The sequence below is a fragment of the Pseudophryne corroboree genome, chromosome 3 (genome assembly GCF_028390025.1).
Source record: "Pseudophryne corroboree isolate aPseCor3 chromosome 3, aPseCor3.hap2, whole genome shotgun sequence".
NCBI classification, from domain to species: Eukaryota; Metazoa; Chordata; class Amphibia; order Anura; family Myobatrachidae; genus Pseudophryne; species Pseudophryne corroboree.
Window position 1 is genome coordinate 372,234,540 of NC_086446.1, and position 20,428 is coordinate 372,254,967.

A 20,428-nucleotide genomic window follows, 5' to 3' on the forward strand; every position below is an offset into this window, starting at 1 on the left:
AATACATTTACAGTAACAAACTATGCTAGGTACTCTTGCTATGTGTTCTACAATGTAATGGTGCTGTGGCACTGCACATCCCAGCAAGGTGCTGTAATGTGAACCTACAGTATGCTGGAAAATATTTGTTTAATGCTTTGGCTGGTTCTTATAGTTCCACAGCAGCATGTTTTTTATTAGTCAAGAACTACACATTGCAGTGGTGTATAGAAATGTAGTCATTTTTTTTCTTAGACATGACCTAATAAGCTACATTAATCACTTTTGGCACAAAAAAACATATATGTTTTGTTTTTGGGCAAAATACATTATAGATAAGATTGACCATAAAAAATTTTTTTAGATGTTACATTCTTGGAGAAAAGATAAATTAGAGAGATATACATTCAAATGGGACCATCAGTGCCATTTCCCTGTATTGGTTATAAGGCACAATGATCCCTATGGCTACATTCATTTTAAATAAGGTTTCTCATAGCCACTTACAGTATATGTGTATACAGTATACTAACTTTGGGGCTCATTTACGTTTTGAAGTAAGTCATTTTCATGACACGCCTCTCAGATGTAGCAGTACACGTCCGCGCTTATAGGTGTTAATTTCACAATCTCCCTGAAATTAGAGATGAGCGCCTGAAATTTTTCGGGTTTTGTGTTTTGGTTTTGGGTTCGGTTCCGCGGCCGTGTTTTGGGTTCGACCGCGTTTTGGCAAAACCTCACCGAATTTTTTTTGTCGGATTCGGGTGTGTTTTGGATTCGGGTGTTTTTTTCAAAAAACCCTAAAAAACAGCTTAAATCATAGAATTTGGGGGTCATTTTGATCCCATATTATTATTAACCTCAAAAACCATAATTTCCACTCATTTTCAGTCTATTCTGAATACCTCACACCTCACAATATTATTTTTAGTCCTAAAATTTGCACCGAGGTCGCTGGATGACTAAGCTAAGCGACCCTAGTGGCCGACACAAACACCTGGCCCATCTAGGAGTGGCACTGCAGTGTCACGCAGGATGGCCCTTCCAAAAAACACTCCCCAAACAGCACATGACGCAAAGAAAAAAAGAGGTGCAATGAGGTAGCTGTGTGACTAAGCTCAGCGACCCAAGTGCCCGACACAAACACCTGGCCCATCTAGGAGTGGCACTGCAGTGTCACGCAGGATGTCCCTTCCAAAAAACCCTCCCCAAACAGCACATGACGCAAAGAAAAATAAAAGAAAAAAGAGGTGCAAGATGGAATTGTCCTTGGGCCCTCCCACCCACCCTTATGTTGTATAAACAGGACATACACACTTTAACCAACCCATCATTTCAGTGACAGGGTCTGCCACACGACTGTGACTGATATGACGGGTTGGTTTGGACCCCCACCAAAAAAGAAGCAATTAATCTCTCCTTGCACAAACTGGCTCTACAGAGGCAAGATGTCCACCTCATCATCATCCTCTGATATATCACCGTGTACATCCCCCTCCTCACAGATTATCAATTCGTCCCCACTGGAATCCACCATCTCAGCTCCCTGTGTACTTTGTGGAGGCAATTGCTGCTGGTCAATGTCTCCGCGGAGGAATTGATTATAATTCATTTTAATGAACATCATCTTCTCCACATTTTCTGGATGTAACCTCGTACGCCGATTGCTGACAAGGTGAGCGGCGGCACTAAACACTCTTTCGGAGTACACACTTGTGGGAGGGCAACTTAGGTAGAATAAAGCCAGTTTGTCCAAATTGCCTCTTTTTCCTGCCAGTATAAGTACGGACTGTCTGACGTGCCTACTTGGATGCGGTCACTCATATAATCCTCCACCATTCTTTCAATGTTGAGAGAATCATATGCAGTGACAGTAGACGACATGTCCGTAATCGTTGTCAGGTCCTTCAGTCCGGACCAGATGTCAGCATCAGCAGTCGCTCCAGACTGCCCTGCATCACCGCCAGCGGGTGGGCTCGGAATTCTGAGCCTTTTCCTCGCACCCCCAGTTGCGGGAGAATGTGAAGGAGGAGATGTTGACAGGTCGCGTTCCGCTTGACTTGACAATTTTGTCACCAGCAGGTCTTTGCACCCCAGCAGACTTGTGTCTGCCGGAAAGAGAGATCCAAGGTAGGTTTTAAATCTAGGATCGAGCACGGTGGCCAAAATGTAGTGCTCTGATTTCAACAGATTGACCACCCGTGAATCCTTGTTAAGCGAATTAAGGGCTGCATCCACAAGTCCCACATGCCTAGCGGAATCGCTCCCTTTTAGCTCCTTCTTCAATGCCTCCAGCTTCTTCTGCAAAAGCCTGATGAGGGGAATGACCTGACTCAGGCTGGCAGTGTCTGAACTGACTTCACGTGTGGCAAGTTCAAAGGGCATCAGAACCTTGCACAACGTTGAAATCATTCTCCACTGCACTTGAGACAGGTGCATTCCACCTCCTATATCGTGCTCAATTGTATAGGCTTGAATGGCCTTTTGCTGCTCCTCCAACCTCTGAAGCATATAGAGGGTTGAATTCCACCTCGTTACCACTTCTTGCTTCAGATGATGGCAGGGCAGGTTCAGTAGTTTTTGGTGGTGCTCCAGTCTTCTGTACGTGGTGCCTGTACGCCGAAAGTGTCCCGCAATTCTTCTGGCCACCGACAGCATCTCTTGCACGCCCCTGTCGTTTTTTTAAAAATTCTGCACCACCAAATTCAAGGTATGTGCAAAACATGGGACGTGCTGGAATTTGCCCATATTTAATGCACACACAATATTGCTGGCATTGTCCGATGCCACAAATCCACAGGAGAGTCCAATTGGGGTAAGCCATTCTGCGATGATCTTCCTCAGTTACCGTAAGAGGTTTTTAGCTGTGTGCGTATTCTGGAAAGCGGTGATACAAAGCGTAGCCTGCCTAGGAAAGAGTTGGCGTTTGCGAGATGCTGCTACTGGTGCCGCCGCTGCTGTTCTTGCGGCGGGAGTCCATACATCTACCCAGTGGGCTGTCACAGTCATATAGTCCTGACCCTGCCCTGCTCCACTTGTCCACATGTCCGTGGTTAAGTGGACATTGGGTACAACTGCATTTTTTAGGACACTGGTGAGTCTTTTTCTGACGTCCGTGTACATTCTCGGTATCGCCTGCCTACAGAAGTGGAACCTAGATGGTATTTGGTAACGGGGGCACACTGCCTCAATAAATTGTCTAGTTCCCTGTGAACTAACGGCGGATACCGGACGCACGTCTAACACCAACATAGTTGTCAAGGACTCAGTTATCCGCTTTGCAACAGGATGACTGCTGTGATATTTCATCTTCCTCGCAAAGGACTGTTGGACAGTCAATTGCTTACTGGAAGTAGTACAAGTGGGCTTACGACTTCCCCTCTGGGATGACCATCGACTCCCAGCAGCAACAACAGCAGCGCCAGCAGCAGTAGGCGTTACACGCAAGGATGCATCGGAGGAATCCCAGGCAGGAGAGGACTCGTCAGAATTGCCAGTGACATGGCCTGCAGGACTATTGGCATTCCTGGGGAAGGAGGAAATTGACACTGAGGCAGTTGGTGGGGTGGTTTGCGTGAGCTTGGTTACAAGAGGAAGGGATTTACTGGTCAGTGGACTGCTTCCGCTGTCGGCCCAAGTTTTTGAACTTGTCACTGACTTATTATGAATGCGCTGCAGGTGACGTATAAGGGAGGATGTTCCGAGGTGGTTAACGTCCTTACCCCTACTTATTACAGCTTGACAAAGGGAACACACGGCTTGACACCTGTTGTCCGCATTTCTGGTGAAATAGTTCCACACCGAAGAGCTGATTTTTTTGGTATTTTCACCAGGCATGTCAACGGCCCTATTCCTCCCACGGACAACAGGTGTCTCCCCGGGTGCCTGACTTAAACAAACCACCTCACCATCAGAATCCTCCTGGTCAATTTCCTCCCCAGCGCCAGCAACACCCATATCCTCCTCATCCTGGTGTACTTCAACACTGACATCTTCAATCTGACTATCAGGAACTGGACTGCGGGTGCTCCTTCCAGCACTTGCAGGGGGCGTGCAAATGGTGGAAGGCGCATGCTCTTCACGTCCAGTGTTGGGAAGGTCAGGCATCGCAACCGACACAATTGGACTCTCCTTGTGGATTTGGGATTTCGAAGAACGCACAGTTCTTTGCGGTGCTACTGCTTTTGCCAGCTTGAGTCTTTTCATTTTTCTAGCGAGAGGCTGAGTGCCTCCATCCTCATGTGAAGCTGAACCACTAGCCATGAACATAGGCCAGGGCCTCAGCCGTTCCTTGCCACTCCGTGTGGTAAATGGCATATTGGCAAGTTTACGCTTCTCCTCCGACAATTTTATTTTAGGTTTTGGAGTCCTTTTTTTACTGATATTTGGTGTTTTGGATTTGACATGCTCTGTACTATGACATTGGGCATCGGCCTTGGCAGACGACGTTGCTGGCATTTCATCGTCTCGGCCATGACTAGTGGCAGCAGCTTCAGCACGAGGTGGAAGTGGATCTTGATCTTTCCCTAATTTTGGAACCTCAACATTTTTGTTCTCCATATTTTAATAGGCACAACTAAAAGGCACCTCAGGTAAACAATGGAGATGGATGGATACTAGTATACAATTATGGATGGACTGCCGAGTGCCGACACAGAGGTAGCTACAGCCGTGGACTACCGTACTGTACTGTGTCTGCTGCTAATATAGACTGGTTGATAAAGAGATGTAGTAGTAGTATGTATGTATAAAGAAGAAAGAAAAAAAATCCACGGGTAGGTGGTATACAATTATGGACGGACTGCCCAGTGCCGACACAGAGGTAGCTACAGCCGTGGACTACCGTACTGTACTGTGTCTGCTGCTAATATAGACTGGTTGATAAAGAGATGTAGTAGTAGTATGTATGTATAAAGAAGAAAGAAAAAAAAACCACGGGTAGGTGGTATACAATTATGGACGGACTGCCGAGTGCCGACACAGAGGTAGCTACAGCCGTGGACTACCGTACTGTACTGTGTCTGCTGCTAATATAGACTGGTTGATAAAGAGATGTAGTAGTAGTATGTATGTATAAAGAAGAAAGAAAAAAAAACCACGGGTAGGTGGTATACAATTATGGACGGACTGCCCAGTGCCGACACAGAGGTAGCTACAGCCGTGGACTACCGTACTGTACTGTGTCTGCTGCTAATATAGACTGGTTGATAAAGAGATGTAGTAGTAGTATGTATGTATAAAGAAGAAAGAAAAAAAAACCACGGGTAGGTGGTATACAATTATGGACGGACTGCCCAGTGCCGACACAGAGGTAGCTACAGCCGTGGACTACCGTACTGTACTGTGTCTGCTGCTAATATAGACTGGTTGATAAAGAGATGTAGTAGTAGTAGTATGTATGTATAAAGAAGAAAGAAAAAAAACCACGGGTAGGTGGTATACAATTATGGATGGACTGCCCAGTGCCGACACAGAGGTAGCTACAGCCGTGGACTACTGTACTGTACTGTGTCTGCTGCTAATATAGACTGGTTGATAAAGAGATGTAGTAGTAGTATGTATGTATAAAGAAGAAAGAAAAAAAAACCACGGGTAGGTGGTATACAATTATGGACGGACTGCCCAGTGCCGACACAGAGGTAGCTACAGCCGTGGACTACCGTACTGTACTGTGTCTGCTGCTAATATAGACTGGTTGATAAAGAGATGTAGTAGTAGTAGTATGTATGTATAAAGAAGAAAGAAAAAAAAACCACGGGTAGGTGGTATACAATTATGGATGGACTGCCCAGTGCCGACACAGAGGTAGCTACAGCCGTGGACTACCGTACTGTACTGTGTCTGCTGCTAATATAGACTGGTTGATAAAGAGATGTAGTAGTAGTATGTATGTATAAAGAAGAAAGAAAAAAAAACCACGGGTAGGTGGTATACAATTATGGACGGACTGCCGAGTGCCGACACAGAGGTAGCTACAGCTGTGGACTACCGTACTGTACTGTGTCTGCTGCTAATATAGACTGGTTGATAAAGAGATGTAGTAGTAGTATGTATGTATAAAGAAGAAAGAAAAAAAAACCACGGGTAGGTGGTATACAATTATGGACGGACTGCCGAGTGCCGACACAGAGGTAGCTACAGCCGTGGACTACCGTACTGTACTGTGTCTGCTGCTAATATAGACTGGTTGATAAAGAGATGTAGTAGTAGTATGTATGTATAAAGAAGAAAGAAAAAAAAACCACGGGTAGGTGGTATACAATTATGGACGGACTGCCGAGTGCCGACACAGAGGTAGCTACAGCCGTGAACTACCGTACTGTGTCTGCTGCGACTGGATGATAAATAATGATATAAAAATTATATATATATCACTACTGCAGCCGGACAGGTATATATTATATAATGACGGACCTGCTGGACACTGTCTGTCAGCAGAATGAGTTTTTTATAGAATAAAAAAAAAAACACCACACAAGTGAAGTCACACGACGAGTGTTTAACTTTTTCAGGCAATCACAATATAGTATACTATACTACTAACTATACTGGTGGTCAGTGTGGTCAGGTCACTGGTCAGTCACACTGGCAGTGGCACTCCTGCAGCAAAAGTGTGCACTGTTTAATTTTAATAATAATATGTACTCCTGGCTCCTGCTATAACCTATAACTGGCACTGCAGTGCTCCCCAGTCTCCCCCACAATTATAAGATGTGTGAGCTGAGCACAGTCAGATATATACATAGATGATGCAGCACACTGGGCTGAGCAGTGCACACAGATATGGTATGTGACTGAGTCACTGTGTATCGTTTTTTTCAGGCAGAGAACGGATATATTAAATAAAACTGCACTGTCTGGTGGTCACTGTGGTCAGTCACTAGTAAACTCTGCACTCTCTACAGTTCTACAGTACTCCTAAGCTCCAGTAAATCAGGTCAATCTCTCTCTCTTCTAATCTAAATGGAGAGGACGCCAGCCACGTCCTCTCCCTATCAATCTCAATGCACGTGTGAAAATGGCGGCGACGCGCGGCTCCTTATATAGAATCCGAGTCTCGCGAGAATCCGACAGCGTCATGATGACGTTCGGGCGCGCTCGGGTTAACCGAGCAAGGCGGGAAGATCCGAGTCGCTCGGACCCGTGAAAAAAAACATGAAGTTCGTGCGGGTTCGGATTCAGAGAAACCGAACCCGCTCATCTCTACCTGAAATGCTTTTTCAAAAGTAGGCAAGTATGGGTTAATGTGCTAAATTAAAAATAAGAATTTACTCACCGGTAATTCTACTTCTCGTAGTCCGTAGTGGATGCTGGGAACTCCGTAAGGACCATGGGGAATAGGCTGGGCACTCTAGAAAGAATTATGACTACCTGGTGTGCACTGGCTCCTCCCACCATGACCCTCCTCCAAGCCTCAGTTAGGACACTGTGCCCGGACGAGCTGACATAATAAGGAAGGATTTTGAATCCCGGGTAAGACTCATACCAGCCACACCCATCACACCGTACAACTCGTGATACTATATCCAGTTTTACAGCATGAAAACAACAGAGCCTCTCAACAGATGGCTCAACAATAACCCTTTAGTTAACAATAACTATTTACAAGTATTGCAGACAATCCGCACTTGGGATGGGCGCCCAGCATCCACTACGGACTACGAGAAATAGAATTACCGGTGAGTAAATTCTTATTTTCTCTGACGTCCTAGTGGATGCTGGGAACTCCGTAAGGACCATGGGGATTATACCAAAGCTCCCAAACGGGCGGGAGAGTGCGGATGACTCTGCAGCACCGAATGAGAGAACTCCAGGTCCTCCTCAGCCAGGGTATCAAATTTGTAGAATTTTGCAAACGTGTTTGCCCCTGACCAAGTAGCTGCTCGGCAAAGTTGTAAAGCCGAGACCCCTCGGGCAGCCGCCCAAGATGAGCCCACCTTCCTTGTGGAATGGGCATTTACAGATTTTGGCTGTGGCAGGCCTGCCACAGAATGTGCAAGCTGAATTGTACTACAAATCCAGCGAGCAATAGTCTGCTTAGAAGCAGGAGCACCCAGCTTGTTGGGTGCATACAGGATAAACAGCGAGTCAGATTTTCTGACTCCAGCCGTCCTGGAAACATATATTTTCAGGGCCCTGACAACGTCTAGCAACTTGGAGTCCTCCAAGTCCCTAGTAGCCGCAGGCACCACAATAGGCTGGTTCAGGTGAAACGCTGACACCACCTTAGGGAGAAACTGGGGACGAGTCCTCAATTCTGCCCTATCCATATGGAAAATCAGATAAGGGCTTTTACATGATAAAGCCGCCAATTCTGACACTCGCCTGGCTGAAGCCAAGGCCAATAACATGACCACTTTCCACGTGAGATATTTCAGATCCACGGTTTTTAGTGGCTCAAACCAATGTGATTTTAAGAAACTCAACACCACGTTGAGATCCCAAGGTGCCACAGGAGGCACAAACGGGAGCTGAATATGCAGCACTCCTTTCACAAATGTCTGAACTTCAGGTACTGAAGCTAGTTCTTTTTGAAAGAAAATCGACAGAGCCGAGATCTGTACTTTAATGGAGCCTAGTTTTAGGCCCATATTCACTCCTGCTTGCAGGAAATGCAGAAATCGACCTAGTTGAAATTCCTCTGTTGGGGCCTTTTCGGCCTCGCACCATGCAACATATTTCCGCCATATGCGGTGATAATGATTTGCCGTAACATCTTTCCTGGCTTTAATAAGCGTAGGAATGACTTCCTCCGGAATGCCCTTTTCCTTCAGGATCCGGCGTTCAACCGCCATGCCGTCAAACGCAGCCGCGGTAAGTCTTGGAACCCACAGGGCCCCTGCTGTAGCAGGTCTTGTCTGAGCGGCAGAGGCCACGGGTCCTCTGAGATCATCTCTTGAAGTTCCGGGTACCACGCTCGTCTTGGCCAATCCGGAACCACGAGAATTGTGTTTACTCCTCGCTTTCTTATTATTCTCAATACCTTTGGTATGAGAGGCAGAGGAGGGAACACATAAATCGACTCGTACACCCACGGTGTCACTAGAGCGTCCACAGCTATCGCCTGAGGGTCCCTTGACCTGGCGCAATATCTTTTTAACTTTTTGTTGAGGCGGGACGCCATCATGTCCACCTGTGGTTTTTCCCAACGGTTTACCAGCATCTGGAAGACTTCTGGATGAAGTCCCCACTCTCCCGGGTGGAGGTCGTGTCTGCTGAGGAAGTCTGCTTCCCAGTTGTCCACTCCCGGAATGAACATTGCTGACAGTGCTAGTACATGATTCTCCGCCCATCGGAGAATTCTTGTGGCTTCTGCCATTGCCATCCTGCTTCTTGTGCGGCCCTGTCGATTTACATGGGCGACTGCCGTGATGTTGTCTGACTGGATCAGCACCGGCTGGTGTAGGGATTTTGCTTGACTTAGGGCATTGTAAATGGCCCTTAGTTCCAGAATATTTATGTGAAGGGAAGTCTCCTGACTCGACCATAGTCCTTGGAAGTTTCTTCCCCGTGTGACTGCCCCCCAGCCTCGAAGGCTGGCATCCGTGGTCACCAGGTCCCAGTCCTGTATGCCGAACCTGCGGCCCTCTAGAAGATGGGCTCTCTGCAGCCACCACAGTAGAGACACCCTGGTTCTTGGAGACAGGGTTATTAAGCGATGCATCTGAAGATGCGATCCGGACCATTTGTCCAACAGGTCCCACTGAAAGATTCTTGCATGGAACCTGCCGAAGGGAATTGCTTCGTAAGAAGCTACCATCTTTCCCAGGACCCGCGTGCAGTGATGCACCGATACCTGTTTTGGTTTCAGGAGGTCTCTGACTAGAGATGACAACTCCCTGGCTTTCTCCTCCGGGAGAAACACTTTTTTCTGGACTGTATCCAGAATCATACCCAAGAACAGTAGACGTGTCGTCGGAACCAGCTGTGACTTTGGGATATTCAGAATCCAGCCGTGCTGGTGCAGCACTTCCTGAGATAGTGCTACTCCCACCAACAACTGTTCCTTGGACCTCGCCTTTATTAGGAGATCGTCCAAGTACGGGATAATTAAAACACCCTTTTTTCGAAGGAGTATCATCATTTCCGCCATAACCTTGGTAAATACCCTCGGTGCCGTGGACAGTCCAAACGGCAGCGTCTGGAATTGGTAATGGCAATCCTCTACCACAAATCTGAGGTACTCCTGGTGAGGATGGTAAATGGGGACATGCAAGTAAGCATCCTTGATGTCCAGGGATACCAAGTAATCCCCCTCCTCCAGGCTTGCAATAACCGCCCTGAGCGATTCCATCTTGAACTTGAATTTTTTTATGTATGTGTTCAAGGATTTCAAATTTAGAATGGGTCTCACCGAACCGTCCGGTTTCGGCACCACAAATAGTGTGGAATAGTAACCCCGGCCTTGTTGAAGTAGGGGTACCTTGATTATCCCAATAAAAAGAATTAATAGAGGCGCTCATAAATTCCACACTCCATGTATTCACAGATTCAAAGAACAACCAAAGAATCAATTAAATATAAAAAGAGGGTATACAGTTTTTATTTTTCACAATAATTGATAAAAAACCTTCTGGTGTAGATAATTATTAATAGTAGCTATCGTAATTACCACATGCATATGTTTATAGATATAAAATTGCATAGGTTATCTATGCTTTAATCAATTATATGTATAACATTCAAATTTCCACTAAACTAAAATAAATTAAAATAAATTAAAGTTCCAGGTAATGTCCCAGTGACTGCACGTTTTGGGTGTGCACTTCAATCAGAATTATTGTATAAATGACGGTGTGGAATTTAAGGTATTACCTCTCCAGAGGGGCTGGTGAACCCGAGCGTCCCCGGGTGAGTCCAAATTTTGCCCTGTAGATAATACAGCTGGAGGGTGCGTGAGATGAATAACGTCTCCACTTGCTGCAGAATTTGGCTCAGTTACCTGATGTTCCAATGTAAGCCGTGCAGGCAGGAGCATACGGCAAACGGAAAGCCAATCTGGTGTAAGCCGTCCACAAAGATCAAGCAGCACTGTGATATTTCTTTCGGACTGCCTGGACGTGCACCGTCCGCCGACAGTCAGCAGTGTAGAAAGATGGTGAGGCCAATTTTAGCCGCCGTGCAGATCCCACAGTTGGATTATCTTCAAAAAGAGTAGTCACCTCTTACTGCCGCTGATAGAATACAGGCAGGGGGATCTGCGTGCCAAAGGTACCTGGATAGGTGTTCAGTGGAAAAGACGTGGGGGAGGAGTCCTGACGCGTTTCGTCACGTGACCCGTGACTTTCTCAAAGATGACTCCTACTGCAAAGTGCATAGTATTTAAAGGGCTCTTAATTGGGCCCATACATGTGGATTTAATCAATTTAATAATACACAGATGGTTACACACAACTAGTACTTGATTCTCTGGTTGTTAAAAGACACCTGTATCTTAGGTCATCTATAACAAATATAGTATGCTAATATAAAACATAATTTTGTACACATAGAATAAAATAAATACAGATAAGAATAAAAAATAAAATAAAAAAAATTAAATAAAAAGCAATGGCGGAGTTAACTAAAAAATAAATTGTCATAGGCACTTAACAAAGTAAAATTGAGACCAATAAATTTAAATCCAAAACAAAAAAACACAGAGAAATAATACGATATCTGTCCTAGCTATATTAATCAATGCACGATGTGAGTGCTAGGATTTACACATATATTAGAGTCCTGGCTCCTTATATATACACCAAGATTTAGTTATCTCTAATAACATTCCAGATATGAACTATATATAGTAAATTATGGATAAATGAAGAGATAGTTGTTCCTAAATATATCATTAGCAATTATTAACCTGTCATATCTCTAAATTATTAGTCCATAACTATTGTAGTCATATCTTGAATTGAAGTACCACAATAATCAGCATTAAAAAGACCATCAGAGATGATACTTCCTACCGAATCAATACTTTTAAGACCTGCAAAAAATAATAAAAATAAAAAAGAGAGATACCAGGGAGACCATGATCAATGAATACACACAGTGTGCATAAGGACACTAAGACTACACTATCAACAGAGCTATATGACCCCTATTATGGTTACATAGGCGCAAAGCACAACCAACTTTTGATTGTATTCATATAGCCTGAAATTACTATAACTAAATGGGTGGGACATGTTATTAATCTATCTCGATACACTCATTGAGACCACCTGGAACAAGTGACCTCAATTTGTGTATCCAGAAGTTCTCTCTATGGCAGAGCCTGCCAAATCTGTCTCCCCCTCTACAGGTGGGGCTGATGGTCTCAATGCCTATTACTTTAATGCCTTTAGGATCTCTATTGTGAGAATATAGAAAATGCTTAGAGACCCCATGATTCACAAAACCTTTTATAATGTTTCGTCTGTGTTCTAAAAACCGAACTTTTAGCTTCCGTGTCGTTCTCCCTATATATTTAAGCCCGCAAGGGCAAATTAACATATAAATAGTGTATTCACTATTGCAATTAATAAATGATTTTATTGCAAATTCTTCTTTCTGAGAAGATTCAAAAAAATGTGAATTGTTCTGAATATATAGACATGTGGTGCAATTTCTTGCGCCACATCTATAACAACCATTGGGTCTACTTATAAGCCAGGGGACTGACGAATTTTCTAACTTCTTATCCGTCGTTCTCTTATCAATAAAGAGACTCGGGGCGAGATGATGTCTCAAATTTTCTGATTTTTTAAATATAACAGACGGAGAAGGACCTATAATTGGTTTGAGAATCTTATCTGTCAATAAAATGGGGAAGTTGTTAGACAAAACCTTTTTGATTTTTCCTGAAGCACTGTTATATTTAGAGAAAAAATGCGGTATATCCTCTTTGAAGGATACATTCTCTGTCTTATAACTAAGAAGCTGTGCCCGATCTAATTTATTGGTTTTTTCTAACGCAGAATTAACTAGATCTGCAGGATAACCTCTATCTTTAAGTGCAGTCATAAGTTCAAAAGCTTGTGCATCAAAATCTTCCTGTTTACTGCAATTGCGTCGTAATCGGCGTAGTTGTCCTGATGGAATGTTTCTCATCCAGGGTTTAAAGTGCATACTTTCAAAGTGAAGAAAGTTATAATTGTCCACTTCTTTTCTGAAAGTCTTGGTCACTATATTCTCTTCCAATATAGAAAGAGTGATATCGAGAAAGGAAATGGACCTTCTATCTGTTGTGCCAGTGAACTGTAAATTAAACTCGTTATTATTAAGAAGTGAAGTGAGATTAGTGCAGAGTGAATAATCCCCATCAAAAATGAAAAATAAATCATCTATGTAACGGCCATAGAAGACGAGGTCCGCACCCAAGTTCCTCCCCCACACATGGGCGTCTTCAAAGGCGCCCATGTATAGGTTGGCGAAACTGGGCGCGAACCTCGTCCCCATGGCCGTCCCCAGTGTCTGTAAATAATAAGTGTTATCAAAGAGAAAATAATTGTGCGATAAAATAAACGATATTGAATCTACAATGAATTTTTGCAATTTTTCCGATAAAAACTCGGATTTCTTCAAATATTGTTCAATAATGGCTACCCCATTGATATGGGGAATGTTTGAATAAAGTGCACTGACATCACAAGTGACAAAAAAATATGTATCTTTCCATTTAATTTCAGAAATTAAATTTAAAAAAGAAGTGGTGTCTTTTATGTGAGAACGTAGTGAAGTAGCTAGTGGTTGCAAAAAAAAATCAACAAAATGTGATAAATTAGCTGTGAGGGACCCAACACCAGAAATAATAGGTCGACCCGGGGGTGTGGTAAGTGATTTATGAATTTTTGGAAGGTGATAATATGTGGGAGTGATGGGATGTGAAGGAATCAAATAATTCATTTCCTCTCTCGTCACAACTCCATCATTAAATGCATCCTGTACCAACATGGTGAGAGAATTCAGATAGACCTTAGTGGGATTCCCCATCAATTTAGTGTAAAAGTTGGTGTCACCCAACTGTCTTTTTGCCTCTAAAAGGTAATCAGCTGTATCCTGAATAACGATACCCCCTCCCTTGTCAGCTGGCTTAATAACAAGGGAGGGGTCTCTCATTAATTTCTGTAAAGACTTTCTTTCTCTTATATGTAAATTCTGTTTGTATTTAACAATTTTTGCCTCCCTGGAACATAAGGCATCAAGATCATCTAAGGTCTTTTTATAGAATATGTCTATCTGGGGGCTCTTAGAGTGCAGTGGAAAGAATTGAGACCTATTTTTGAATTTATTATGTCTCTCACCGGATCTAACTGTACTAAATAACGGCGTCAGACCTGAAGAGACATTGCTCTCTAATTGTAATGACTCAAGTAATTCAATGGCAGTGTAATCTTGATCATCTAATATAATAGATGAGCCTGTTATTTGCATTTTGTCTAATTTCTTAGAAGCAAAATATCTTTTTCTCGTTAATGAACGAACGTATCTATTCAAATCAACAAATAAATTAAACAAATCTGGAGGTTTAGTCGGGGCAAATTTAAGACCACGACTCAGAAGTTTATGGTCATCCAGACTTAGCTCTGTTGAGGACAAATTATATATGTTGGATTTTTTCAATACTTCAAGTCTCTCTTTTTTCCTCTGCACTCTAGACCCTCCTCGTTGGCCTCTATGCTTGGGTCTCTTCCTCTTTTGGGGGTATTTATACATAATGCATTGTACCTGTTCTGATGGTAATATGGGGACAGAGCTTTGTCGTTTTGTCCCTGTTGTTCTAAAAAAACTGAGCTATTTTTATATGTTGTTTGTATTGAATTTACAGCATTGGTGTTGAGACGGAAATTTTGTTTCGGCCTCACCACAATTGCTTCTGCTTGATACACATCCTGTGTATTTTGAGATGATCTTTCTCTTTGATAATTATCAGATTGTCGTCTCTGAAAAGAACGTGAATTAGAGCGATTGGTCTGTTGTTGCCTCCAATTTGATTTGCTTCTAGGTCTTCCTCTATAGTTCTGTTTCTTATTATATGTTCGTACCTGATTACTAGTGTAATCGTCATTATCTCGTTCAAACTTACGGTTTTTCCCATCTATAATATCCCTCTCAAATACTTCTAGTTTATGGTTTAATTTTTGATCATTATGCTTATATTGTGGGTGTTCTGAATGGGTTAGAAATAACTTTTTAGTTTCCTCTATTTCTTTGGAAATTAAATTAATTTTGTCACTACGGTAGTTTATGAGTAAACCCATCAGGGAAAAAGAGCACCCATCAAGTAGGGTATCCCATTTTTCCTTTAAACTAGGATCATCTATAAAGGATAAAGTTTTAAATATCCTTAATCCTCTAGGGATTTTTTGGCTTTTGACATATTTTTGTAAAGTTACCATATCCCACCAGTGACGTGTCTCAGCCTTTAACAAATCCTCCAATTTATAAAACAAATCATTAAATTCTTTATCTCTGTCTGTTGGTATTGTGGAAGAAATCATGGTCTCACTGGTATCATTGAGTTCCTCCACATACTGCTGTCTCCTTTTGAGACGTTCAGAAAAACAAGTTAACTCCGCCATTTGTTAATTAATAAACAATATAAAAATTTTTTTTTATATATAAGTAACCAATTACACAATAATTTAAATTCAATTTACACTGGCTGCTGCAAAAACAACGCAAAAAACCATACAAAACAAGTGAGAGAGAACCTCTTTTGCTGCGCCTGTGTTGAACTATAAACGAATCAATCTCAAATGAGATGAACCTGGAACTGATAGTGTGAATATACGTTCGCCGCTATAAGGAGATATGCGGAACTCCTATCAAATTTAGCCCAATAAAAAGAATTAATAGAGGCGCTCATAAATTCCACACTCCATGTATTCACAGATTCAAAGAACAACCAAAGAATCAATTAAATATAAAAAGAGGGTATACAGTTTTTATTTTTCACAATAATTGATAAAAAACCTTCTGGTGTAGATAATTATTAATAGTAGCTATCGTAATTACCACATGCATATGTTTATAGATATAAAATTGCATAGGTTATCTATGCTTTAATCAATTATATGTATAACATTCAAATTTCCACTAAACTAAAATAAATTAAAATAAATTAAAGTTCCAGGTAATGTCCCAGTGACTGCACGTTTGGGTGTGCACTTCAATCAGAATTATTGTATAAATGACGGTGTGGAATTTAAGGTATTACCTCTCCAGAGGGGCTGGTGAACCCGAGCGTCCCCGGGTGAGTCCAAATTTTGCCCTGTAGATAATACAGCTGGAGGGTGCGTGAGATGAATAACGTCTCCACTTGCTGCAGAATTTGGCTCAGTTACCTGATGTTCCAATGTAAGCCGTGCAGGCAGGAGCATACGGCAAACGGAAAGCCAATCTGGTGTAAGCCGTCCACAAAGATCAAGCAGCACTGTGATATTTCTTTCGGACTGCCTGGACGTGCACCGTCCGCCGACAGTCAGCAGTGTAGAAAGATGGTGAGGCCAATTTTAGCCGCCGTGCAGATCCCACAGTTGGATTATCTTCAAAAAGAGTAGTCACCTCTTACTGCCGCTGATAGAATACAGGCAGGGGGATCTGCGTGCCAAAGGTACCTGGATAGGTGTTCAGTGGAAAAGACGTGGGGGAGGAGTCCTGACGCGTTTCGTCACGTGACCCGTGACTTTCTCAAAGATGACTCCTACTGCAAAGTGCATAGTATTTAAAGGGCTCTTAATTGGGCCCATACATGTGGATTTAATCAATTTAATAATACACAGATGGTTACACACAACTAGTACTTGATTCTCTGGTTGTTAAAAGACACCTGTATCTTAGGTCATCTATAACAAATATAGTATGCTAATATAAAACATAATTTTGTACACATAGAATAAAATAAATACAGATAAGAATAAAATATAAAATAAAAAAAATTAAATAAAAAGCAATGGCGGAGTTAACTAAAAAATAAATTGTCATAGGCACTTAACAAAGTAAAATTGAGACCAATAAATTTAAATCCAAAACAAAAAAACACAGAGAAATAATACGATATCTGTCCTAGCTATATTAATCAATGCACGATGTGAGTGCTAGGATTTACACATATATTAGAGTCCTGGCTCCTTATATATGTAACGATTTCTAGAGTTCTCTGTGTGTACGTGCTTGGAAAGATGTCAGCTGAAGCCAGGTGAAAATTAAGTAAAGTTTATTGTGGAAAAAGTGGTGGTAAAAATAAATATAAACTGGATGCTTGATTACATGGAACAAAACACGATAAATGGAATATTTCAGGTTAAACATAGATGCAAAATAAACATGAAGAAATCCGGGTTTAAATCAAGCAGGGGAAAAATAACATACCAAAAATGAAGTGATCAGGCAGGAATGGAAACAAACTGCAAATAATAGTCCAGAAATGTAGATGTTGAACTGGCAGGGTAAGAAGTCCAGAAGCAAGGCACATGCGTTTTAGCAAACTGCAGGGAAGTCTCCAAGAAGCAAATAAGGCAGAATCTGGACAGGGTTACTGGAGAGAGCCCAGTCTCACTCCATACGGAACCGCAATGATCTGCAACTAAGTGCCTGTGAGCTGGAGTTAAATAGCAGCAGGGTGTTGGGCTCCAGGTGCACACAATCAGGTAATTACCCTGCAGAGGCAGTGTGCAACTGCCATTCAGACCTGAGGCAACAAGTGAGACCCCTAGAGGCAGGAATGAGGTAATGCAAGGCAAAACAAAACACAAATATTCCTAACATTATCCCCCCCTTAAACAGGCGGATTCCAGACGCCTCAAAGTTCACCTTCTCTTCTTTTTTCCTTTTTTCTTTCTGGGTTGCCTAACCCTATTTGAAGGTGTCACAAAGACACTATTAGGCAATACAGGTCCATCAAAAACGAGTCTCGGATCATCCAGAAGCTCACTCTCAGAGTCGGAGCCACCACCCAGCGGTAGAACTGACCTCTTATTTTCCTGGATGGAATCAAGAGCGGATGGTAAACTTGTAGATGTTAAACTTGCCGAGCAATCTGCGTGAACACCTAGAGATACCTGCCCACATCTGAAAAACTGAGGGTGCTCCCCAGACTGCAAAGGCAGGTTCTCAGAGGGGCACACCTTAGTAGATTCATCTAGGAGCGTGAGGACAGTTGGTGGACTGAATCTTTCGGTCACAGCCTTGAGGAAACCGGGCAAATCTTGTAACACTGGATCTCCCTTATCTATAAGACCATTTACCCACTTCAAGGCCCTCCCTCTGAATCTCATACATACGTTAGCAATGATATCAATAGGGGACAAGTCATCAAAACTCAGATAATATCTGAAGAGAGCTAAACAGTGAGAGATATTTCCATAAAAGTAAGGCAGATCCTCGGGCAAATCTTGGATCTCGGGCATGGCAGGCACCTCTATCTGGTGTTGGACAGGCGGAACCCCCTCCTGGGGCTGGACAGGCAGAACCCCCTCCTGGGGCTGGGCAGGCGGAACCCCCTCCTGGGGCTGGGCAGGCGGAACCCCCTCCTGGGGCTGGGCAGGCGGAACCCCCTCCTGGGGCTGGACAGGCGGAACCCCCTCCTGGGGCTGGACAGGCGGAACCCCCTCCTGAGCTGGACAGGCAGAACCCCCTCCTGGGGCTGGACAGGCAGAACCCCCTCCTGGGGCTGGACAGGCAGAACCCCCTCCTGGGGCTGGACAGGCAGAACCCCCTCCTGGGGCTGGACAGGCAGAGCCCCCTCCTGGGGCTGGACAGGCCTTGGCCGGACCTCTGGCAAGGTGGACACCTCTCGGACCTCTGGCAAGGCGGGCACCTCTCGGACCTCTGGCAAGGCGTGGACCTCTGGCAAGGCGGGCACCTCTCGGACCTCTGGCAAGGCGAGCACCTCTCGGACCTCTGGCAAGGCGTGGACCTCTGGCAAGGCGGGCACCTCTCGGACCTCTGGCAAGGCGGGCACCTCTCGGACCTCTGGCAAGGCGGGCACCTCTCGGACCTCTGGCGAAGCGGGCACCTCTCGGACCTCTGGCGAAGCGGGCACCTCTCGGACCTCTGGCGAAGCGGGCACCTCTCGGACCTCTGGCGAAGCGGGTACCTTTCGGACCTCTGGCGAAGCGGGCACCTCTCGGACCTCTGGCGAAGCGGGCACCTCTCGGACCTCTGGCGAAGCGGGCACCTCTCGGACCTCATGCCGTGAGGCAAGGGCAACGGGGACCTCATGCCGTGAGGCAAGGGCAACGGGGACCTCATGCCGTGAGGCAAGGGCAACGGGGACCTCATGCCGTGAGGCAAGGGCAACGGGGACCTCATGCCGTGAGGCAAGGGCAACGGGGACCTCATGCCGTGAGGCAAGGGCAGCAGGGACCTCATGCCGTGAGGCAAGGGCAGCAGGGACCTCATGCCGTGAGGCAAGGGCAGCAGGGACCTCATGCCGTGAGGCAAGGGCAGCAGGGACCTCATGCCGTGAGGCAAGGGCAGCAGGGACCTCATGCCCGAAGGCAAGGGCAGCAGGGACCTCATGCCCGAAGGCAAGGGCAGCAGGGACCTCATGCCCGAAGGCAAGGGCAGCAGGGACCTCATGCCCGAAGGCAAGGGCAGCAGGGACCTCATGCCCAAAGGCAAGGGCAGCAGGGACCTCATGCCCAAAGGCAAGGGCAGCAGGGACCTCATGCCCAAAGGCAAGGGCAGCAGGGACCTCATGCCCAAAGGCAAGGGCAGCAGGGACCTCATGCCCAAAGGCAAGGGCAGCAGGGACCTCATGCCCGAAGGCAAGGGCAGCAGGGACCTCATGCCCGAAGGCAAGGGCAGCAGGGACCTCATGCCCGAAGGCAAGGGCAGCAGGGACCGACACCCCTCCTGGGGTCGCAGGGCCGGACACCCCTCCTGGGGTCGCTGGGCCGGACACCCCTCCTGGGGTCGCTGGGCCGGACACCCCTCCTGGGGTCGCTGGGCCGGACACCCCTCCTGGGGTCGCTGGGCCGGACACCCCTCCTGGGGTCGCTGGGCCGGACACCCCTCCTTTCGAAATTTGAGCACCACAGTGGCATAACTGAGCAGAATTTGGCACTATGGCAGAATGAGGAAAGCTCTTTTTATGTTTGCGAGCAGGACATAACTGAATAAAATGTCCCGACCTGCCGCAATAAAAACAGAGCTTCTTATCCCTTCTATGTCTCCTTTCTTCCTCAGAGAGACTGGGTCGTGGAAAACTCCAAAACTTACCTTTGCTTACGCTAGAAAAACAGCAGCCAGAATTGAGAGTACCAGACTGATCTTTTCCCCTTTTTTCCTGCGTCTCCTTAAAGGGAGCAGGTAACCTTACTGAATCTTCAGGCAGAGCAGACAGTATCTCTGAAGATAGGATTTGAATACCCTCCAGTTTCTCTCTGAAATCCACCAGCAATGCAGAACTCAAAAACGGCAAAAACTTGAGAGGCAGGGAACCTTTCTGAAGTGAAGCCATTTTATGAGATTC